Here is a 27,037-nt window from a genome sequence, read left to right as displayed (position 1 = left end):
GTTATGGCGTCTGTATTTTGGGATGCGCATGGAATAATTTTCATTGACTTCTCATCTCAGATCTCAAGAGAATGCTCGCTACAAAGAAATTTATGTCAAATGAAGAGGTGATCGCCGAAACTGAGGCCTATTTTGAAAGACAAATTATACTACAAAAATGGTATCGAAAAGTTGGAGGATCGCTATGATCAGTGTATCACCCTTGAAGGGAATTATGTTGAATAAAAAAAAATTGCCAAAATATATGTTTTAGTATGATAGGCCGGGGACTTGATAAATTAGCCTCTTATTTTAATAATTATATTCTTGAAAATGATCAACAAACTAAGACAACAACAATAAATAGTACGCCATTACCAGCATTTATACAAATAGGATTGATGCTAAAATAGTTATGCCGTGCTATGCTATTCCAGTTTGTCGAACGATTGATTATAACATCGATTGACATATTATACCAGAAAATTATAAGGAAACAACACCAATGTAATTATCAAAAAAAGAGTTTTGGGGAGTTTTGATAGAGCCTTCATACAGTCAGGGCGCAGCAGTCTCTATCCATCACCTAAGGTGGGCTCCGTAAAACTTTCTCATAAAAAGCAGTTGAATTTTACTCTAAAAATATACCACAAACTTACCACTTTCAATATTATACATAATTGTTATAGAGCCTCTTAGTCGCCCCATCATATTTCCTATTCCCATTAATTCTAATGATCCAATATTATGTCGAGCAATACCGATACAACTATATATAGCGGTAAATTGATAATAATATGATGATAGTATCAGCTACGTTTGATGTAATTACACATATCTATTGGATTACCATTAAAGATTATCTATATTTGTATATTCAGTTAGAAATATGGTACAATGAAAATAATTGGCTTTTTGGCAATACACATTTATTTGCGTACCATACCATCTCTTAAAGCTATAAATAATTTAGTTCTTTTTGCCTCTATAATAAGTCTCCTAATAATTAGAATATAGTTGCAATACAGGGGATTGACAAAATAATATGAACGCGTGGCATATACACAATATTTATTTATTAAAAATGAAATGTTGTACCATTATTTTACCAAAACATCCGCCAATTTCTTAAATGATGATGGAGATGGAAATTTACTACTCAATATTTGCTCAAAAACTCAGCAAAACGGTTCAATTATGTTGGCGCTAGTACTGTGCTAGCCAGAGAGGATGTTTGAGGACATTGTGATGCCTCTTGAACGACAAAAAGGGATGAGGGATGATGATTCATGAAACACCATTAATGTAAAACTTCAGTTCGCCCCGCAAGATATATTGAAAAATTTCGGTGAATATTCTAAACCAATACAAATAAGTACCGTAAAATACATAGTTAACAAAAATCCTCCTGGTATGTCAAAAAAGGGAGCCAGAGTGGAACAAATCATCAGGGACGATCGCTATCAAATTCAGTTAGTGTCTTTGATTTGTTAACATACAAAGTAATTTTTAACAGTATAGCGGTCAGATATACATGTTTCAAAATCCATATGGTGGAGTAATATCGAGTTCACATAACTTCTTAGCTTTTGTTTTGATTTTGGATCATAGTAAGAGACTCAAGTCTGACCCATCGTCATGAAACATTAACCAAAATTATTTTAGTTGGTTTCGACTTCGAACTAGATATAAAGCATAAGGCAGACATTCTGCATTCAACTAAAGTATATAATTAGCCGGCTTGGTGGAGCAGTGGTAAAGGCGATAGGACGGTTCTCCTAGCCGTTCTATATAGCCGCGGATTCGAATCCTGCTGGGGCATTGTCGTAAATTTATGTTTGTGAGTGTTTCAAATTTGTGATTTTCCTAGGCAAGAGTGTAAAATCCGACAAGGAAAATGATCCCAGTCACGGCAGTAACGAGGCTGGGTAAGACCGGATGTCTTCTGGGATGATTTCTAAAGTTGGTTACTCGCCAGTCGGTAGGCTTAATGCTGAGATTCGAAGCCCACGTTAAACTGTAGGTCGAGTCCAGATGAACCCATAGTTGGTAAAAGGATACTTTAAAATATATTTTAAAAAATATATATAATTTAAGTTTAGGATTTTTTTTAATTTTAAGGGCTGTTGTGAAAAATCTGTATAATATATTTCATTTAAAGTATTGTTCAATTATAGCCGCTATTTTCTTTTTATATTATATAAGATAGTTTACGAATTCCATCTCAAAGAATAATATATCCTTTGAGGCTAACCAGGAAATGACTCATTTTTGGTATCTTCATAAGAGGTCAAGCGCTACTCACACAGGCCACGACACATGTGTCAGAACAGATAGTAACTAGGAGGAGCAACATCTAGAGAATATAGTGGGTGAGATAGCACTACCCATTTTAATGTTTCCAAGAATGTTTTCACCGGTTTTGCAATATGTGGTCGTGACTTTTCATACTAAAAACTACCACTTGTTTGTTTTTGCTCGTATTTCTGGCGTTTATCGCGCAGAACTCGGCTCAAATACATTAATAGTAGCCTATAGCAATCCTCATTGATGAATCCTCAAATCCTAGCCTTTTCTAGGTTGTTGCCTGTACAGAACTCTCCTTGTTATCGGTATCAAAATCACATAATATCAGAACATGGTAGCCATAGCTTCACACAGAGTTCCATTGCTTTCAGCCGCCTTTTCATCCAATTGAAATAATAAAAGTAAATCTTTCCGCAAATGCGATTTACTCTGTATAAATTCTGATATTTTTTAACATTCGAGAAAATGACACATACTGAAGGGTCAAGCCCCTCAGTGAGCTTCAACATAAAGTTAGCTGCAAATGTACTCAAGGCGATTTAATACATAGTAACACTATCTGTCATAAATCCTTAAGAGGCCTTTAATTTATTGGCCCATAAATGTAATTTATAGAACATTAGCTGTTATCTTAAGAAAGATAAAATATTAAGATAGAGAGAGAATGTATTGAAGTATTGGTATTGGTATTGGTTTATTACCAAGCATTCAATAATTGACCGGGTCCATAGAATAACAGATGTTATTGAAAAAGAATACGAAAGAAAAAAAGTATACTCAGCCATATCCTTCGACGTAGCACAAGCCTTCGATAAGATTTGGCATGAAGGCCTTGATCATAAACTATAGAAAATGTTACCACAAAAACACACTGAACTACCAAAGTCGTACATTATCGCCAGAATGTTTATAGTTAGATGAGAAGAAGCTTACTGTACAATAAAAAAAGCTAAAGCAGGTGTACCACAAGGACGTACTGGGGCCAATGCATTATTTACTCTTTATTTGTGATATACCACAAAATGGAGAATATTACGATGCCTACATTTGCGGATGATACTGAGATTATAGCTGCCGAAGGCAATAGTAACCGCCACACGAAAATTACAACAGGCCATTGACAATATAAATAATTCAACATAGGCTTGGAAAATAGAAATTAACGAAAGTAAATCTGTGCACGTGCGGTGAGCTGCCGGACCTCTACAAGCACCAATAACATTAAATAATACTATAATTCCATGTAACAGCAATCGCATATCTCGGAATAAACCTTGATGCAAAACGTCGCTGGAAGAAACATATGAAGAAGAAAAGAAACGAACTGGAATTGAAACATAAGAAAATATATTGGCTAATTGGTAGAAAAGTCACAATTATCAGTACATTATAAATTGTTATTATATAAGCAAATACTGAAACCTATATGGACATACGGAGTTCAATTATGGGGATGTTCTGCAAAGAGTAACATAAACAAATTACAAATTTTTCAAAACAAAGTCCTGAGAAATATCGTGGACGCTCCCAAATACCACAGGATTGACTACCTACATCGAAACCTTCAGATACCCACAGTCGGTAAACAAGTCAAGAGGAAATACTCCATTCTCATGAGAATATTGAAGTATTGTAACTTATGGATACTGCTACTATATCTAAAAACGATATTATGTTATATAATATCCTATGTAATCATTAAAAGTAAAAACATTAAAAAAAATGCGATGAATTTACTTCGTTATAAACAAGAACCTACCGTGAAAAAGTTTAAATTACGTTTTATTAGCGGGAAAATGAGGAAAAACATATAATTTAGCGTATGTGTTTGAAGTCGTGCGAGTTCAGCTTCATTTAACACCGAAACCGTTACCCCTTTTCATATTAACTTTCGCATTTTTTTCCTCAATGTACGTTAATGAAGGTTTCGGGGCGGCTTTTTAATTAACCCACTTTTTTTCATTCGAAAAATCGAAGACTTCCTATTCGCTAGGGTGGGGCTTTTCACAATGATAGCGATGAAGCGATGATTATCTTCATAACTCCAGCTTAAACACGAACTGTTATTAACTATTGTACGGCTGATGCGTGCTCTTGATTGCGAGACGAATAATATGGAAGTAATTAAAAAGCGTTCTTATTTTATAAAATATTACTAATGTTGTATATCATTAAATTAACTCTTATAAAATACTTACCATATCAAAAACGAGTTATAATTAATATTACATATCCTTTCAGTACTGTTACGAAGAATACATCACCAATAACTTTACAAATTAAACTAAATTTTTATAAATTTTTAAAAGCTTGAAAACATAGTTTATTAATAATGAATATCTGCCAACAACATAACCTTATTAGTGAATTTGTTCAGCGAGGACTATTTACAAGCCACCAGTGCACGGATTAAGGAAGAACATGAGCCATTAAAAATGAGAGCTGTTTAGAGTCCACCCAAAACATAAAAAGGCCGTACATTTTCACAAATTCTTTAGTATTTCCAGAATTTATAACATTAGAAGGTAGAGAAACAGTTAAGATAATGAAGGTAAATAGTTTATGACCACTGGCGAGCCAACATATTGGCCGTCAAATGCAAAGAAAATTCCCGACACCATAGATTTCTGTGTAACAAAAAATACTAATACTATAATGTGTAAAACCGAATCATGCTTTGATTTTAATTTAAATATTATCAACAAAATTAAACCGCATTTTCGGCATAATACGACAACTAACTTGAAATTGTTCAGAGAAAAACTGAATAACTTGATATCACAAAGTTTGTCCCTCAAATCTGAGATAGATACAAAAACAGCAACAAACTATAATAAAAAACATACAGGATACAACATGGTATGCAACTCCTTGTTTAGAATATTAAATAGTTTACTTCACATCATCCACAATTAAACAGTAAATAGCAGAAAAAAAGGACACTGGGAAAAACCTGACAACAAGCAAGTAGAGAAGAACACAAAAAATAATTCATCAAGACAACAAAACAACTGAAAGAGGAAATTAATAATTAACTACACCAAGCAACACATGGATATTTGAAAGACTTAAGGCCAATTGATGCAACGGAATATACTCTCTGAAAAGTAACAAGAAAGATCACAGCGATCCACTCATTAAGCATAGTGAGAATACCTGGGCCAGGAATAACAAAGACAAAGTGTGGGAAAATATGGCCTATCAAGGCAAATGGGACAAAATCTACTCAACTGACATTCACCCTGTGTCCTTGTACTCCAATATATCTTAATAATCATGAACTACCCTCCCCCCGCTATTGCTGTACAAAACACAATTCGGTCCATATGGACGTACATAGCAAATTCAACATAGCCATACTTCAGAAGTTCTAAAATAAAGTGAACGTACCATCGTTGACGCCCCATATTATGCCAGTTACAGCCTAACTCATCGCGATATCCCTCTGCATACCACAACGAGTGTGATCCGAAGTGCCAGTGTAAAGTAACCTGAAAGAGTGTCAATACAGCCCAGTGCAGTCGTTAAACAACTAAATGTGAGCGACATCACTGAAGTGCATGGTTAAAACATTTCCTGCCATCGAACCTGATTAATAGATACATAAAATAGTTTTTAGAAAAACATAGAATAGTAATTAAATTAAGTATAATAGCTTATAAACTAGATAAGATCAACTTTTGAGGCTGTTGTCTACATGCCAGTGTATAACATAAATCTCATTGGTCAGATTGTGATATGCTAAGGAAATAATTTAAAAAATTAGTGATTTTGTACCAGCATCGCATGTTTTCTCCATTATTTTATTTCATCTATTTACAATGAAAGTCTTCTTCAAATATAACAAATATTATTTAATTATTCATATGCGAAAACTATAGCTGGTTTCACTTTCTGGCTATCATATATAAGTGTAGTGTTTTTAATTATTCATTAACATTTAAATTACTTTAATATTTTAAAAAATATAATCACAAAACTGATATAATGAAATAAAATAAGCTATTTTCCTGATAGATAATGGACACTATTTAAATCCACCATAACTTTCTCCACTGTGAATATGACTAAGAATCACTTGCATGTAAACAAGTTGTTATGTAAGATCTTTTGGTAAGCTTTGTACACACTTGACATCTATAGTTACAATTAGTGTTAGACTATCGACTGAAATCGACTATAGACTATGTAGTAATTAACTACTTTTTATTAGCGACTATTTCACTCGCTATTTTTTGTTAGACTGATTTTAGTACTTTTTACCAGTGCTATTTCAGTCTACTCTTTTCAGTCGCTATTTTCGATCCGATTGATTTTGTTACTATATACTATTGACTATTTCAGTCGTACTTTTAGTTACTATTTTTCGTTCGACCTGTTTCATTCGACATATTTTTAACGTTCTGCGCGCCTAACAAAAATGTACCCAATTTATGCTTACATACATTTATATGTAACATATGTAGTTTTATGATTTTTTTGGTAGTTTGCTTGTAAACAGCAATATATAATTTATTAATATTATAGAATTTTGCTACGATATTTTTCAAGATTGTTAATATAATAGGGTAAAAAGATTAATATTGGGAATGACAAATAGTAAAATATTTTGACTATTTTTATGGTGATAGGTAATATTTCGATTACTCTCTCGATTGTTGTTAAAAAATATTTCTTTTCAATAATAAATAAAGTATTTATAACATTTCATTCAGATCATTTTTAATTATGTCATGGATTAGTGTTTTTTTTCTATGATTAGGTATATGTTTAATTTTTATATAGTATTTATGGTTATTGTACATCTTTAGTTTTTAGGTTTAGTTTAAGCTCTATTGTAATATCTATATATACTATTGTATATTATTTAAAAATAGCAATTAATACATTAAAATACAATAAAACATTTGTGTGGTATTATACCATTCCATAGAAAAATTCCATTCTTTTTACAGATCCACAGAATATTCAAATATAAAAGTAACTCTACTTCGTTTAAAATTAAATTATAAATTGCATGTTATGGATTAATATTATAATAGTATTCAATAATTATTTTTTTCCTTGTCTTTTTTAAAGTTAGTTTGTGAAGGACTTTATACATCTCCGTCTTTCTTATACTACCGTTGGAAAATATAACCACAAATAAAATTAGTGATTAACTCTGTCCTTTCCTCTCTCACAATTTACACAGGAAAGGATTCGCACATCGTCCTCTGATATCACGAATTGAGAAAAACTGTCGAACCGTGCATTTTCGCTAGTTTTTTGACTATCGACTAACTATATATAAAAACTAATCTAAGGAACGATTTTATTAAATTTAGTTTTAAAATTCCATAGACGCGTAAGATAAATATTGGATGGCAGATTTTTTCGAATTAGTTGCTCAGGAACGTTCAATAGGTGACTTCAAAGAAGTCACAAAGCATGAACGGCTGTTACGGAAGAAAGTTATAATTATTTAGGGAACAAACCGGGTGACAAAAAACCTTAGTCCCAATTTGGTAGTCTAACAATCCAAAAAACTTTCCTCAAAGCTACAGAGAAATCACTCTAGCTAACATGTTGACGAAATATTCAAGAGAACGGTGCAGATCTAACTAAATTGATTTCTATTTTCTAACTCCCTAGAAATTCCTAGTTCCTTTAAAAATCTGTTTTTTAAACCGTTCAACTATTACTCTCTCGTTGATCTAGAACAAAACATTGTAAAGGCATTTGATCCAACTTGGACGTACTCAATTGTTAATAAATTGCATTTCTAAAATATTAGTGGCAATATTCTTTAATTTATTGGGTAGGAAATTCTCTTTCAAAGTATGTTTAAGTACCTACTTATCTCCTACACATAGGCAAATAATCGTGTGCCATACTGATTTATTCTTAGTTCAAAATTATTTAATATAGCTCTGAATTCCATCTGTGAGTATGTATTACTGTACTCTAATTTTCTCCAGAAGATTTTTGAACATCATTGTTAATTTGCCTGACGTGGTTCCCATCGTTTGACATTAAAGGACGACCAAGTCATTGTCCTACATATTGCATCTACATAATAAGAGACAATGTCTTTTTCTAAACAATTTATGGCATTTAAAAACAGTTGACCTTGGTTTAGCGTCATTATCAAATTCTTGTACACGTCTGTGGAATCATTTATGTAATTAAATTCGATTTATTTGCTGAAGCCATATTCAAATTCGGAGAACGCTCCTAGGTTTTCGTTGATATACCTATGGTTCTAAAATTTAGCACATTCATTTTAATATAAATATAAAATTTTAAAATTTTACCTAGTTCCAACATTAATAAATTAAAATCAGAAATGATAAATTAATTTATCTAACATTATATACCGCACTAATAATATACTATGAACAATTTTATATATACAGAGAACTTGGATCCAAACTAGATTCCAAGAAAAATATGTTTAATCCTTTCAAATAGAATTCGATGCCGGTCGAAAACATTGACGCTTTCAATATCAAATTTCTTCTCGTTCCCATTTATTTTATTACTCCATCATCGTTAAAATCCGGTTGAAAGATCCAGGTCAATGTTGGAATCACTGGACCGAACTGGCTATAAAATTTATATCTTACGCCATGAATTGGTTGATTTATGGGTGCTATCTTTCGGTTGGGAGGTGGTGTTTATTATAATGTCATATTCCCAAGTGCTCTCTAAGTAATTCATATAAATATCGAGTGCAACATACCCAAGATAACATAAATACGTTTTCGGGTACATATATATGTAATACTAATATGACTCAATTTGATAAATATATAACACAAGATAAATTATGATGTTAGATTTATGTCTTAAGTTTTGCAGATTATTTCATCTTAGGAGCTTAAAATTATTTTTAAAAATGTACATATTTTCTCAGTCTTTTGTGATTTCGAAAGAATAAGTTTCCGAACAGTAAATGACATGTTATCTGAGTTACATACACTCATACAATCATCATCATCAGCAATAAATAGCGGGCGCTCAGTGAAAAAACCTATTTTTCAATAAAATGCTGCTAGCTGTCTATACAATAAGACTTATGTTTTTAGTTCGAATTATCTTCACTAAATCTTGAGCAAAAGTATGCCATCAGCGGCAACTGTTCTGACGTCGGACAATGTTAGCCTCCTGTTTTTTATATTACTTTCTGTCATCTCGTTCTACCTCTTTGTCAGAGCTGTTTGATGCCTTTTCCTACCGAAAGGTTGTCCTTTCAATGTTAATGCCGTTTTGTTTTGTTGGCAATGTTTGGGGAAATTAATATTTATTTCTAAAATTCCGTTAGGACAATATGCGTTCATAGTGGACGTGGAATGCCGGCCACAACATATAATGCGAACTAAGGCATTTTTTCATATATATAGAATTCGTATTCATATTTTCACAGTATATTTAGGTACCTTCTACACATAGACAAGAGAATATTTTGCCATACTCATTTATTTTTAGTTCCAAATTATTTAATCTGTTTCAGATTCTCATGAGAGAGTATGTTTAGAACCTCCTCGATTATTCATATTTTATTAAGGCAATGAAGAAAGAATCGTCTGCAAGTTGTCTTGGTTCGCTTCTATTATTATAGTAGATAAGGAACTATAAATAAATATAATAATATAAGTATTAAAGTATACTGTTTCTTTCATTTACAAGGGAGTTATTTGTGGTCAAGTTGTTGATTACGAACCAAGACAGCGATAAGGATAACAGGTCAGACTCGTGAATTTCCGACGTCGAATGTAACTTGTTCGTTAATCGCACGAAGCGGTGCAACAAGTTAGGTACAATTTCTGAACCTGAGAATTTTACATGGTCTTACGAGCCGGATTTTTGGTAAAGAAATTAACACCCAAATGTCCAAAACTTTATAATTTGCGTCTACGAACTTGTTGAACTGTACAATGACTGTCGCATCTTAAACGAATAATTAAACTTACACAATTAAATAGTCTATGATGTGCTTATGAACCTGTGGTTCAACTGCTAGGGCTATCAATGTTGTGTTTGATGTATATTTAAAATAGTGATTTCTGGCATGGATATCATCCCCTTTCACATAATAATGTAAAAACTTTTAGTTTCGTAAGAGGAGAATAAAGCCGAAGCCAAAAATATTTCAAGCAGCTTATCCAATCCCTGGTTTGGAAGTGTTTGGGTATGCTAAAGGACAACAATTTGAACTGAGATCGAGTTAAAATTATTGGCTTTAAGCGTTTACACTTGGCGAAATTAACTTAAGATCCAAGTATGGGATCAAATATTTTACATTTTCTTGGTTGAACTTTTTTTGTCGGATGTTTTAGTTATATAATTTTACCGACGTGCAGGTTCCTGTTCACAGGGTGTATGAGTGGATAACAAGTGGATGTGGATTCGTTTGCTTTTATTCTCCGTTAGTTAAACTATTTCTCGGTGTTATCTAGATAGCATTGACTTTGCAACGCAGCAGTTTTTGGGTTAAAATAAACTGGATCGCAGTATTACCAACGTTAGTAGCAGTCATCGTGTCCTCACTAGATGGAAGATCCGCAGTGTAAATCAGGTACAATGCCGGTCACGGTACGCTGTCATATGGGACACACCGTACTTCGTGCAAAGGATGATAATCATGGATATTTGTGATATTTGTGACGTCGAAACATTGAAATGTTGCCATCAACCCTGAGTTTTAGTTCTGTTTGGCTTTGACATACAAGAAAATCCTAATCTAAATAAAATAATTGAACAAAAATGTCATCAAATATAATTTATTTTAACATTATATGATATCTGAAAATTACTTATACAGCCACAATAATTTATAGGTTAGAGTTAAAACCTCTTAACACTATTTCCTTAAAAATGTTTGCCTACCTCTGACAAAGGGACGGCGGCCGGTTGTCAGACGTACACAAAATTATTCAAAACATTAGTTATTATTACAACAAATTAAAAACCGACAAACGTTATATTAGCCTTTTGATTATTTTGATAAATTCCTAATCGCTCCGTAATATATGATATCATTTCGTTTGAAAATGTCAAAAACAATAGATATTCAGGGTCATAAATTGATTGCGGCTTTAATAAAATATTTTGAAAAGGAACGAGATAATGGAGGCCATCTTTTGCCTATAATTTTCCTTAGATGGGTAATTATTGATAATATTAAATACTGTAAGTCCCTACGATTTTGTTGAATTTTTTGTTTTTTAGCGGGTTGCTGCCGCGCTATGTATTAGTATGGACACTGTGAACAACATTGCTTACAAAATGATGTATAATACATTAGATTCACCCAAGAAAACCGATTTACATACAAAGCTAACGATTCCTGACTATCTTGATATTGGCTCTATTCGAGACCACATATACGAAATGTATAAGAACAGTAAGTATACAACCTATTTTATAGATATAAATGGTATACAATACAATACATATATTTTGTATAGTATGCATAAAAGGGTTAGGGACATGCAGCTTTTGAAGAATGTTAAGACATCCTTTCATATAATCATATAGGGCATAAGGTTTAAATGGTGCAAAGATAACCCTCGTAGAGGTTTAGTGAAACATCCAGACATTGGAAGCATTGTCAACAACATACCTTCTGTTTGGATGAGCTCGATAAGGACATACAGAGGAAGTAATTGATAAATGGTGGAATCGTGAACATGTTTTAGACAGAGTAGAAATTAACAGTTTAGTGATTGAATTGGATAGCGAGTCAGAAAGTGAAAGTGACTGAAAGAAACTTTTAGGACATGTGATAATGCTGTGCAATGCTGGAAATTCCTGAGACAGAGTGATGAAAGTGGAAACAACTAAAGGTATGCACATAATTAAATGAGTATAACTCTAAAAAATGGTATTGTATGGCGTGAAAGGCTTGTGTGCACAGATATGATTGTAACTGTTCAAAATTAAACAGTATTAGGTTAGAAAGTATGAGGCGACAATAGAAACTAACTATATTGAAGATTTGGTAAATGCATTAGACGGAATTCAATAATTAATTTTATGAACAATGGTGTACAAAGATAGTAGCATAAGAAGTAAAATATACAGTGATACCAAGATGACTTAACAAGTAAACACACCATCGAATGAAACAAGAACTAACCGTAAAAAGGTAAATATGCTCCAGAGTGAATATAAAAAACGTTTCTCAGATATACAGTTGTTAATTAGGTGAATTAGGCCTCCAGGGGATACCACTACATAAAAGAATGCGCCTAGAAGCTCTACTTCATGGATGGTGTGGAAAAGAGTTCAATGTAAATAAAACAGATCTAACCTACAAACTATTATACGTGTGTTCTTAATTGTAGTTTTAAGTCCTTCGATAATGTATGTATTAAATAATACTATAATGTTAGAATAAATTATATTTGATATCAATTATATTCTATTATTTTATTTAGATTCACTATATCAATTATAGATTTAGACTTCATGCGGCAACACTGCGATGTTTCAACGTCACAAATATCCATGACGCATTACTAAAAAAACTTTGAATAGACTATAGTTCAAATACCAGTCCACCAAGCCAGACTTTGCCTAAGAGTTGACTTAGGTCCCAAAAGGCGGCGGAGTGGTATAATCTATTTTCCGGACATATACTGATGCCATTTATAGTGCGATGTACTTGTTCAATTGTTATATGATCTTCTTGGAATCCAAATTATAGGCTGTACTGAAAATAATTTTATATATTGCTGAGTAAATAAACAGAAAAAACAGGATTAAATATAAAGATTGATTATACATGTTATAGCCGAACATTATTTTTGCGTAAAGAAGCAAAAAGCATTATCAGATAATTTATCCGCAAATTCTCTAAGAAACACCGAAATATTAAGTTTATCAAGAACAGAGTGTTTTTTTTATCGCAAATACTACAAAAACGCACGATATCTTGGAAGTGGAGCTTCCATTTTGCGTTATAAATATTAATTTTATAGCAGGTTCGTTTATATTGACTAAAACATTAACCTGAATTTTTGTATCGTGTTTTAACGATGATGGAGTAATAAAATAAATGGTAAATGGCAGAAATTCGAAATTGAAAGCTTGCCAGCATAACTCCAAATAAACGTTTTTCTTATACATTATGGCTAAAATAAGTATTATAACTTAGAAACGTATATGTGATTGCTTCGAATTTATTATTGAAACCGCTATATATTATGTGTGAGATATAATATTTATAGATGAGCAAAAAATATTTTCTTATGAACAAAAATCCTATTCATATAATTATCACCGGTTACGGTGTTATTACGTTTTTGCTATAACACTAATCAACCAAACCAAACCAAACCAGGTTTAAGCACTCTAAATGAACAATCTGGTTTCCATCTTATCAAAAACTTTGTTGGTATTAATGCGAGCTTTGGAACAATTTTTGAAGGTTTCCTGAACATTTTAGCATATTATTGAAATGCTTAAGATTTTCTTTTGTTATTCTTATGTTATTCATTCATCAAAATTTGTTCGATTTCCCTTAATATCCGCAGCCATTCGCTAACTAAAACTTGGCCACCTAAATTTTTCCCAAAAATACCAGATCCTTTGACCTTCTCCTTGATCCAGACCTTCTCTTGAAGCCTAGTCTTATGTAAATAACTCAGAAGTGCTTTAAGATGTATGCTTAGTTCTGTAGTGATACCCCGAGATAAAATACACCGGTCTATCTTGATATCTTTAAGAATTTCGAATTAAAGACGTTCATCTTAAATATCAAAATTTTTGGGAATTAAAAGAAGCCTACCAATTCTAACATTGGAACTCATTCGAGTACTGGTCACCATACAGCAATGAGCCTTTGCGGTATTTTCCTCTTTTTGGAAGTATACAAGCAAAATATGACGAAAATTATATTCCGGAATCTACATTTTCAAAACGCAATAACTTCGTCATCAAGTAAAGCAATAACGCTACTTTTATATCTGTAGCATTATAGGAACTATTATCTTTCAAATGCGCTATATTATAGCTCCATGAAATAAATTATAATAGAGGTATGCTGCCTTAGCCCCATCGCAATCCCTTTCAGGAGATACATGGGTAATCACTAAAGGTAACATACACTAATAAATTGGAAGAGGTAAAAATATAGACAGTTTAGCTCTGCTAAAATTGGTAGTATTACGGCACTGGTAAAACTCCTTTTTCACCTCCCATTGTTTATTATTCAGCATTAGGTCCTACCCAAGCTGATCTAGTTGCATACAGAGATACAAAGTTTTCCGATAAGGATGCCTCACTATTTCCTGGCAGAGAATTTTCTGTCTCACTGCCCTCAATTTCAGTATGAATGGTTACATAAATGTAACGGTTTAATTGCCCCTTCTCAGATTTGTAGTGAATTGAGTGGTCCCAATGGGCGATCTGGGTTAAGGCTTTTTTATACCTTCGGTACAAAGTTTAGAACTTTGTAGATGACTATTAGTTCAGCTGTTATGAAGCCTAAGGCCTGATAAAGGAGGAACCTTGAAGTGCGTTTTCAAAAATGCTGAAGTAAAGTGGTGCCCGCAGAATCATTACTTTTGGATCCACCAGTGCAACTAATTCTCATGAAGAGATCAACATTTACAGGTAATATTTCACAGGGAGGTGATCCATCGCCAAGAATGTAAGCAGACCGTATGAAGTTTGTGATATGTTCATTTGCGCAGGTTTCTGGGGAAGTTGATGTTGATATTTATCTGGAAGAGAATATTTCACGTTTTGCGAATTATCCTTGCACAGGGACTATGCTAATCCTCTCTGAATCTCTCCAATTTTAGTATATGTACGGCCAAAGCGACTACTTCAATAAGAATGGAAAAGAGCATATAGTATACCGCTTTAACTGACCCGAATTTTATCAGAAATCGAATTGAACAAATGTTTCGGGGATTGAAAAAACATAAACACAATTTAATTTTAAATAACTCATTGGTTCTTTCTATTTCATTTAGGTAGAATGGAATTGGAAATACTATTTTCATATTTGATTCAAGATTTTGGCTTAATTATGTAATAGTTTAACGTAATATTCTATAATTTTAGTTCAATGATTTATCTAAGTACACCAAACACTTATTTTTTAATGGCTCTGGGTAATTGGAAATAATCTCGTATACGTTATTGAGCGAGATTTTTATAAATAAATCCTTCCATTAGTGGTTTATTACCGTTATGGGTTAATAAAGGAAGCTAATGATCCTTGAACTCCCCAGAATTTTCCGTCGTAATCTTTCAGTTCATGTCCATATTATGGATTCGGTATACTTTTCGTTACGTCTATTAACCGCTAATAAAAGAAAACTTACGTTTGAAAGGTTGGGATAAATTGGTGGACAAATATCTCAAAAATTTCTATATCACCAAAGGATGCTGTTTTCACATAAATATATTCATACTTATGTATGTTGTATACAAATAAACATCGGGTTTTCATAATACAACAATTTATTAAGTTCCAGTTATTTAAGATTGTAAGATGTATAGCATCATATCTTAAAATTGAAGTATTAACTACTATCAATCAAACGACACTAATTTTTATTATTTTGTAATTCAATTTTTGAATTAAGTAATTGTCTTTTGCGGCGAATTTTTATTGTCGCCTTTATTTTGATGGAAAAAATACCATATTCTGGCTTCTAAGTGAAGCATGTGTTCTCGAATGACTTCAGAAGATTTAGAATGGTAAGTTTCTCGTAGAAGAGAAACCACATAGTGGTAAAACTTGCGGGAAAATTGCGATATTAAAAACTGAAATCTAACTACTTCTTTATAGGATATAACTACATATTAAAATTGATACTAGAATAATTGTTCTAGAATGCTAAACTAAAATGGGATCAAGGTGTTTAACAATGGGATCTTTAGGTCAAATCTAGACCTAGATGCTAATCTGCAGTGCTTACGAGATATTAAACTTTCTAATTATTACTTGCCTTATATTCATGCTATCAACCCATCGATGGCTATACATACATATGTGTGTGAAATAAAAAGAATTTTATTTGGGTTATATAATGATAAGACCTTTGCATTGCTGACTACATACATAAGAGCAGCTATTTTTTATAGAATTGTACAACTAAAGTGTAATTGTAGAATTCGTGTTATTCATGTTCTTCGTCGTCACAGAATGTTGGCAAGAAACTAAATCGGTCAAACAGAGTGGTTTTGGAACGATGAGATAAAGTTTGAACTTATACAAAGAATCCGTAATAAAATCATACTACAAAATTACGTCTTAATTATACTTATAAAAGGAATTACCAAAATAATAGCATCACAAGACTACAGAATAATCAAATTATTATAAACCGAAATAATGTGAATAAAATTTTATTCTGGTCAAACCTAAATATGTTTTATCTGATAATACTTTCAACAGCAATGTTTGTAATTTAATTAACTAACATAGTAATTATTTCCAATAAAGGCATTCCCATCGCGAACAGTTGCATCATATATTTATAGCGCTTTATCGATAATGTACTTCATAATTAAATTTTACAATTCAAGCGTAGCCAAAACCAGTATTGAAACAATTTAATCTAAACGAAGTTATTATTAAATTGACGTGACGAAAACCACAAAGGGTCAAACTTTTCTTCCCGTATATATAAATCCGTACAACAAATACATAAATAAATAAATAAATAAAAATATATGTATGTATATATATATATATATATATATATATATTCATATATAGTGAAAAGCCAATCTGTCCTCCCACTCGTGTATGGGGAACTCAAGATAACAGTCGTCAGGCTGGTTCTTCCACAATAACACAAACCCGATCTTCATTGGCAAAATACTCTCCAGAACGTCTTCAGATGATCAAGGAGACCATTTTCAATGCCATCAGCACACAGCTACTGGAAGAATTACTATCGGCTCGCAATGATTAATGGAATGCATTTTCCGTGCGTGGTAAGAAGGAGGATCTTATCACCGCACTGACGACTCATAATGTCGACATATTTCTTCTCCAGGAAACGTTTCTGAAACCATCTATCCGTGTTAAGATTCCTAATTACTCAATTTATCGAAACTACAGAATTACAGGCCATGGCCGTGGCACAGCCATCGCTGTTAAAAATAACATCAAGCATATCCAACTGCAGTCGCAGTCTCTCTCGAATCTTGAACATATTTCCATAGCAAGCGAATCAAGTAGCAGGCGAATTCAATTCACATCAATCTATCGGAAAAAGGAGAGAATCATTGAAAATGAATTTAAGTCATTATTTGAAGGAAATACTTCTAAATTCATCGGGGAAGATTTTAATGCACACCATCCACTTTGGAGCACAAGCAGACCAAACACTGCTGGTGCGGGCATCGCCGGGATAATAGATGTGATGGGACTTGAGCTAATTGCTTCAAGCGAACTAACTCACTACTCCTCCAATGGACCAACAATAATTGACTTTTTCATATATCAAAATTCGAATCAAGCCTCTGACCTGCAAGTATTCCAAGATCTCGATTCTGACTACAGGACAATCCTCCTGACCATCAGCGACTTTCCACTGAGTTCCATCGTCCCTAAACCCATGAAAACCACCGACTGGAGTTTGTTTTAACTCAAGCTTCAACGGACGGGACCTATCCCAAGTATTAATTCTTCAGCCGATCTAGAAAATGCAAATGCGAAACTCACTCTAGATATTCAGACAGCCGCAGACAGAGCAACTAAAACAAGTAGCCCTGAACTGTCTCAAGTTAACCTCCCTAGAGAATTAAAAAAACTAATCAGGCACAAGAACCGATTAGGGAGAAGAGCTCGCGCTACACTGGACAGAGAGGACAACCGCATGACACAGCGCGCAATCAGATAAATCAGGGACAGGGTTAGAGCCTGGAATGAGAAGAAATAGGAATCAAAATAAGCAAATCTCCGCAGAAGTCCCACAAGACGCTCCATTAGCCCCAGCCCTATTCAATGTTTATATGGCTGATTTCCTGCTCTACAAATTTTCCCCCACAGCATTTTATGCAGATGATACCGCTTTCTTCACAACCAGGTACTGTCCTGACGCAATACGCAATAAATTCCAAGTACAACTAAACGCTATCGCTTGCGTGGTACATATTCTGGCGGCTTCAGATTAACCCGAGAAAAACTCAGGCTATTCTGTTCCACCGCAAAGAGGAGTTTCGCGCCTATCGCCTCCAAATCGATAAAGTCCCTATCCCATGGCTGCATAAAGTTTCATACCTCGGTCTCCAGTTCGACTGCAGATTCCAATGGTCTGCCCAAAACCAGCACGCCATTTGCAAAGGAAATGGCGTGTACAGCCTATTATTTCCTCTATTCTGCAGAAAAAACTAAATTTCAATCCCACAGAAAACGACCCTGTATAATATGCTAGTCCATCCAATCTGCCTCATTGGCGCATAGGTGTGGTACAAGTATGTCTCGGAGAGACAACTGGAACTACTCCCGAACCTGAAGTGATATCAGCCGAAGACCATTTGGTTCTAGCTGGTCATTCTAGTAAACGAAAAACAGAAAGTTACATAAAATAATATATTCAAGTAAATTAATAGTATTTGTTTTCTCTACATATTCTAACTAGCGTAGTCCGTAGTATTCATTGGAGAGCATAAGGCTGTTCTCTTTTGAATTCGTTCAATTAATCGGGATCAAATTAATTATCAAAAAAATATGACAGGTTGACGTTGGATTGGCAATCGTTCCGCAATTACTCGATGCCTTGCTTGGTATAGTTAAGTGGAGTTCGGGCAAAAGTAACGCAGCTGAAGCTGTAAGGTCACAAAGGGTGGATTGAAAGTGCCCGACAACCGCTAGCAATAAAGTGTTCGAACTTTGAAAAACACCCCTAGTCCATGGATGCCCTACACATGCATCACAGTTCAAAGTGTGAGGCCACCAAAAGCGGACTAAAATTACTGTGAATTAATAAATTAATTTGTTCTAGAAATGTAAAACTATAAAATGTTAACATTCTGAACTGAATACATCTCTAGCATTCTGGGAAACAAAAGTAGAATTCAATAAGTCTCCTTTTGTAAAAGTTCTGCATCTCTGAATCACATTGTGAAAAGCATTACACAACATTAACAAAGTTCATGCATTAATTTCCATCGAAATCACACAATTGCCCATACCGCCCGCTGTGTTTTTCTTCTGAGCGGAAATTATTTAAGGGCATGCAATTTCAAAATCCAATCCAAGTGAGATAAAATCTCCAGTGACAATTGACAAGGTACTGGATAAACACAGACATCAAAGCATACGCGAATACGTATGAAGTCCTCTTTAAATTCAAAGCTAAAAACAGGAGTATACGAGGCCTCTTGCGGTTATCGAAAAATGTATATCGGAGAAATTTGGAGAATGGTGAGTACACGGATAATGGATAAAGAACATCGGCGAAGAATCGATCTAAAATCCACTTCCCAATGTTATTTTGAAAGAAAATATCGAGAATGTTCATGTTTATAAATATCCGTATCACCTTAACACAACATCCTTTACGCTCAACCCTAAAGATGAAACGTATAAAGCTTACGAAGTTTCAGTGAATATTGCTTTTAATTTTGGCCAATTTTGTCAACCACTGCCAAGCCGAATGTTCAACATTTATATTTACTCCAACCGATGAATGCGAGTTCACGATGTAAGCAAGGTTGCCAGCGCTAATTTGTCAAACTCCCCAAAATTATTTAAATTACGAAGAAAAATTTACTAATTACCTACAATTTTCTCTCATCATTAATTTAATAAATGAAACAAGACTCTAACATTTAAATATTTTTTATTTTTTCATAACATGGATTAAACTTTCTCAATTTTCTTCATGTGAGCATTTTGTTGATTGCTTAAACTTGACACTGTCGCCCAATATCTTAATCCCTTATCTTATTGCCATTAAAGACACTGCAGTATCCGTACTTAGTTAATTGCGGTACCCTGTTTTTAAATTTTTAAAGCCACTAAATGTTCGATTCAAATGCGCCAGTATCAGCAGTAAGGACATCACGATTTATATCATTGAGAACAAGAATTCTCTCCTAGTATTTTTCAGGGGAAACGCTTTAACCCAGTAGCATTCACCATCAATGTTATGTTCATGAAGTTGGAGCCCGTTTTGAACACTATAGTATAAGCTCGCCACTTGTCAACTAATGTTTGGGCTCTCACAGATTTATGAAGCATTTTAAATCGCTTGTAACTGTTGAAGTTGATGGATTTCCAGCGGAAATAATAAAAAATATAGTAGTAAAAATCGTATATTGTAGAGGAATCTGCAATAACAGAACAATTATAAAATCGAGCAAAAACTAAAAATAAAAATGTATGGAATTGAAATATACAATTGGAGTATGGACAGTATTGAAATGTGGAACGTCGTTCGATATCCATAAGTTACCAAAAAAAGTTTCAATCCAGACTATCGATATAATAACAGGGCAATTGGGAGGCCCCCGGCCTGACATATAGATGACGCTACTAGAATTAAATCCATATGTTTCTTAGTTAGCCCTAACCCTCAAAAGATGCATGTATAAATTTGACAGCTGTCGGATCATTAGTTTGTGAATCAAACATCAGATATTGGTGTGCTAAGTTTAGACGTGGTGAAATGAGCATCGAAGACGATGACCGCAGAAGACGCCCAAAAGAGGTTGTTACCAACGAAAATATTTAAAAAATCCAGAAAATGATTTCCAATGACCCTAAATTAAAATTGAATGAAATAGCAGATACTATAAAGATATCAAAAGAACTTGTACATCATATCATTCACGAATATTTGGGTCTGAGAAAGCCCTGTGCAAAGCGGGTGCCGCGCGAGCTCACTTTTGACCAAATACAACGACGAGTTGATGATTCGGAGCAGCGTTTCAAGATGATCAAGTGTCATAAACCTGAGTTTTTGCATCGATGTGTGACAATGGATGAAACATGACTCCATCTTTTCACTTCGAAGTCCAATCGACAGTCTTCCGAGTGGACTACATACGATAAACCCGCTCCAAAGCTTGGGAAAACGCAAAATTCGTCTGGCAAGGTTATGGGAAGGACCATCAACAGCGACTATTATACAGCGTTATTGGACCGTTTGAAGGATGAAATCGCCGAAAAACGGCCGCATTTGAAGAAAAAGAAAGTGCTACTTCACCAAGAAAATGCGCCATGTCACAAGTCAGTGAAAACGATGGCAAAAATCCATGAATTGGGCTTCGAATTGCTTTTTTACTATCATAGCAGCTATTTTTTCTTCTCAAATCTCAAAAGAATGCTCGCTGGGAAGAAATTTTCGCCGAATGAAGAGATGTCGCCGAAATTGATGCCTATTTCGACAAATCGTACTACAAGAATGGTATCGAAAGGTTGGATCGCTATAATTACTATATTACCCTTGAAGGGAATTATGTTGAATATAGGAAAACTAATTTTGAAAACCAAATGTGTTTTACTGTGATAGGCCGGGGACTTTTCAATTGATATATTATTTACGATGAGATGTCAAAATCCCCACATTTTCCCCGCATGATGACAGTCCTCAATAAATTCCTAATCAGCATGAGTTTCCCGGAATATTGGGGAATTCCTCACAGGTTGTCAGCGCTAGATGAAACTAAAAATACAAAATATATTTCAAGAGCATTGTCATAAAACTTTTCGATCAAATGGGAAGGTATTAAAAATCTTCTTAAGGTGTATAACATACTTCTTTTACTTGTTCCAAACCAACTATTTGCTCTGCACGAGTTCAATATTCAATTTAAAAATCATACCACACTGACGGGCCAGCACGAATCAACCATCCCGGTTAGCATCGGTATTTAGCAAAGCGGCGATTGCGGATTCGAATCAGGCCGATTTCCTTTCGTTTTCCTTTTTTATCCTGTTTTTTTAATTTTGTTATTGTGCCCTCGACGGGTGGTAGCACATCCATTCAATCGCCGGCCGGCGGTGGTCAAGGTACGCTGGCTTCAATTTAAAATTACATTATGTCCGATGGCGCTGCATCGCTTCGGCAACCCAATTAAATTAAATCGGCACAATGGAGGAGAAATGAAGAGAAAGAAAATGGCCATTGGCCAAAGGACTGGTAACAATCGGCCGATCGTTGAAGGTAATTGAAATATATTGAATTTTGAATTCTAAATATGTTTGACTATAGATATATGTTCAATGGAGGATAAATTAGAATTTAAATTTTCATTAGTTAAATCAAACACTAAAATAACAAGTATGGGGGATATAACAACGAAATATGTAGTTTGTTTTATTGTGGTGTGGTATTGAAGCAATTAAAGTTATACTATAGGGTTTTTTCAGAAGAACGTGTTAACATTTCCAGGCTGATGCGGCATCTATTTAACTTGTATATTATTGAATCACTGATGGCGAATCGTCATGGAAAGTTATACGGTTGAGTAACATTGTTTTTGTTACATGGTTTTGAACCTGAGCAACCAAAAGCTGTTTATAAGGTAAATAGGAAAGCTGAATAGTGAGCGGATCATGCTTCGTCCCATGATCCTTGGTATTGTCTTCGATTTTCGCTAAATCTTAGTGTATATCAAATTTTGTGAAAAAAAGTCAATATGTGAATACAGAAAATATATTTTGACATATATTCGAGCTCAATATTGTAATGTAAAAAATGAAATCCGGTGATTTGTGATTACCGAGAAAGTAGTGAACAACACTTTGAAACGATGCCCTGTTTCATCAGGCGCTAAACATTTTGTAAACTTCTGGTCAGCCATTAGATTTCGAATATAGAGACCGACAAATATTTCTTATTTAATTGCTCGCCGGTGTTCTTAATACATTTTTTGCACTTGTACCTGGACGATTTGACGTAGAAGAAAGACATACTCTTAAGAGAGTTTTTTAAAGTTTTAATTACTTTTGGTGATATAATTGTTTTTCTGACGCGACAAGATGAAGCTAAACATGTTTTTCTCGAACCTCCATTTTTCTAGATGGTTGACATAATATTTGGTGCGAAGGTTTGCCATACGTTCTTCTATCGCAGTGGTTTAGGTTATGTCTCACTTAAGCAGCGAGATCAGATTATCGTTTTATAATTTAACCTTTAAAGGAGCCTTTTATTGGTATATTTTAGATAATCTAAGTTTTGATAATATGCAAAAATCTATTTTTGTAAACTTCCTGGCTAGAATATCATATTAAACTGAGTATATAAAACTGTAGCTTCACTTTACATATGGGTCGTAACACGACTATTGCTATCAGCATGAATAGTCTATCTAAACTAACACTGAACTCACCAAGATGTCTAACCCTTGCCTCTCAAATAAGATATATAATGTATTGCCCATTGCAGTTTATAAATTCGTTTTAATACCAGACAACAAGAAAGAGAATCTCACTTTATTCAAGTCAAAAAGAGATACAATGCTGTCTGATATGTTCAAACATGTAACCAAATAAATCTACAAAAGCCGCCCGGTTGTCAAATGTCTGCAACATTCCTCAATGTATTAGTGATAATAAGATTCACACACGAGAATATTTTCGAAATTTAAAATCGCTGAATACTCGATTACTTTGGTTGAAAATACCGATGCCAATAAATGGTCGAAGTTTAAACAGGAACGAGGTAATTTGGTGCCGCTCTTACCAGTAAAATGCCGTTAAACAGTTAAGTATTGTTACTATTAAATATAAAGCTGCTGGTTTTTTTTATTGTAAATATTATTATAATGTTGCAGTTGCTCGGAGTATTAGTATGGACTATGACAAAAATCTCTCAAAAAAAGAAAAGTATTATTATTTTGGATTCACCGAAAAGAAAGTGAAAAAAAAACCTTGACAATAGTTCTATTCGAGATTAAATGTATAAAATGTATAAAAACAGTGAATAATTTGCTTAATATAAACCTAACTTAATACAATTGTTTCAGAGATAACTGTTAGTATATGCAGTTCTTGAGGAATATGAGTGATCCTTCAAATACTGTGAGGGAACATAATATTTAAATAGTGAAAAGATAACTCACGAAAATATCTAATTTAACTTCCAGGCAAAGCTTTTAAAAGAATAGAATTTCTAAAAGCATATAATAAAATTAATGGACTCTATCAAAATAAAATATTAGGCCACCCTTGGCAGTACACTAATAAAAAGGGTGTAAAGAAATCAAAATTTGTTGCAAAAAGGTAAAAGTTAGAATAATAGGAATCTAATAAAATTAGGATTTGTAAATAGAGATACGAATCCAACAAAAAGACCTCAACAATTAGTCAGCATATGCTGTAATTAAGGAAAGGCTTGCAAAACATAAAATTTTGAAAATACCTCGTTAAAAAGTGAACTATTTAAAATTATTACTTGGTAAATATAAATTAAATATTTAATTATGTTTTATATAATTTACTTCCTTAGAAGGCCTGAAGAAAGATAAACAATAGTTCAGTGTTTAATGTCTTCCTCTCTATCACTGCATACTCATATCGAAAATGTAACAAATAATTACTACAGTAGACATGCAAATCGAGAAAGATCAATCAGAACTGTTTGGTTATGAGGAAACCATTCGTGTGCATAAAAATGTGCATACAGAGGAAACTAAGGAGATACACAGTGATATCACAATCACTTGACCAGAAAACACAGCAACAAAGAGAACAAGAACTAAAAATAAAGAGTTTGTAGCGACCTTAAGGCATGTCGAATTTTACATCTTGGAATAACGGTCAACAAAGTATCTAGAAATATAATTCTAGATCTTGAACACGGGCGGGGTGCCAGCAGCCAAAACTATAACACGATAACGAATAGCTGGCAACCCCGAGACGTTTATCTGGGATGTTATTGAAGGGTATTTCGATCATTCAGTGACCGATTATCGTTTGGTTTAGACGTGCCACCATCGACTACCCATGCCTCGTCACCAGGTAACACCGCTACCACCCATTTTATCTATTTCGTATTTTCCACATTTTTATATTACTGCAATAAATTACGGTCGCATAATGTAAGTACCACTGTTTCATTTCGTCTTACCTCCATTCCTGAGCTATATCATGTATCCTAAAAGGTAAATCTGCTCTCTACTTAGATATACAATTGTTAATTATGTGAATTAGGATGTTATACCCATAGGCAATTTAGAAAAGAGTTCACTCTAAATATTTCAATCATTGAAATAATTGAACAACTATTGTGGCTGTTAATTATTAATTGTAATTTAAATCATTCGATAATAAATGCATTAGATGTACTATAATATTAAAATAAAATATATTTTATAATATTTTCGTATCATTATTCTATCTACATTAGAATATTGTTATATGTCAGTGATAAAATAAATTAAAAGTAAAAATTAATGGGGTAACCTTGCGACGTTTTGACGTACGTCATAAACTGAGGTGACGTGGAATCACTGCTATTTTGGAGAGACTATATACCACCAGCAAATAAAATAACTGACGGTCAAGTTCGCAGCAGGTGCTTCAGAGTATTATTTAAACATATTAACTGAGTGAACACCGTTTCGCTAGCTCTATGTTAGAGTTCGTTATTGGAGGCGTCGCCGTCACCAATTTTATATTCCTATTTATCTGGCGGACGGATTCGGTAATAAGAGGCAAGTTTCAGACGGACCGCGGTTTCCGACAGTTTGCCTTGATAATTGGCATCGTTGGGACCGAAATTGTTCCGACGCCAAACATGCTGTCGACGTCGAAACTGTAGAATTTAATTACACGGTGCATAATCGACAATTATGAATAAACGATGGAGCGTCCCGCGCCGCCAGCTCTATGAAAATAATTATTTTAGTCCAGTTCGTTTCGAACTACAAACGTGGCAATTACAGCGTTTGTTTTTACTCCCATCGAATAACTAACTGCATCGGGAATATTAAAGTTGAATTGCTCCATGCGCCACTTTATCAGTTTATGGTCCAAACATGTTGAAACATTGCTATATTAAAAAGCATATATGACACATTTTTGTTTAGGTAAAACGAGTACCGAAAATATCGATACAGATAATTTCAAAAGCACGATAAATCATTGTGGTCAGAAAACAGTACATTTTATTTAAAAAATATTAATAAATCCAATATTGTGTAAACAGAAAATAAAGTAACTGAAAACTAAAAAAATATCATGAACCTGATTGTATTTCAGTAGAATATATTTAACTGTAACCACATATTACAAAAACAGTCGAGTCTGGATGAGGAATAATATTTCACTTCTAGGATACACTAAAAGTAATCGTGGTCGGGTGGATTGAACAAGTATACTTTGTATTATTAAAAAAAATAACGTTCATAAGCCTTATATTAACATTTATAATATTTATAATATAATATAATATATAATAGAATATAATATATATAATGGCCTTTAAAAATTATAAAAAGACAATATATTACTATGGCAAGCATTTTATACATTTTATTTTATTATATATATATATATATATATATATATATATATATATATATATATATATATATATATATAATTATATATACTAACATATACATATTATTTATATATTAATAAGATATTGGGCAATTATTTGCTTTTCTTCACGGAGTACATTTCTGGATTTTCTGGATAGCTTCAAACGAAACGGAAGGTTTTGTCCCATTCTTGTACCAAAACATCCGTTAGTTACTTCAATTATGTTGGAGATGGAAATATACTCCTCACTTTATGCTCCAAAACTCCAAAACTGAGAATGTTTAGTAATTTATTCGC

At 33.4% G+C, this 27,037-nt stretch overlaps 1 protein-coding gene and 1 pseudogene across 1 annotated transcript in view; both read right to left on the bottom strand.

Moving 5' to 3' along the window:
* Positions 1-27,037, bottom strand: part of LOC143200049 (alpha-2B adrenergic receptor) — a 619,947-nt gene that overhangs the window by 529,314 nt on the left and 63,596 nt on the right. The window lies entirely within an intron of this gene.
* On the bottom strand, positions 15,004-15,104 carry LOC143200390 (uncharacterized; annotated as a pseudogene).

This window comes from Rhynchophorus ferrugineus, unplaced genomic scaffold (assembly GCF_030347505.1).
Source record: "Rhynchophorus ferrugineus isolate W39M unplaced genomic scaffold, kcgeb_rfMv2 rfM7, whole genome shotgun sequence".
NCBI classification, from domain to species: domain Eukaryota; kingdom Metazoa; phylum Arthropoda; class Insecta; order Coleoptera; family Curculionidae; genus Rhynchophorus; species Rhynchophorus ferrugineus.
The sequence above is the reverse complement of the archived record's forward strand: the minus strand, read 5'-3'. Positions and strand labels throughout refer to the sequence as shown.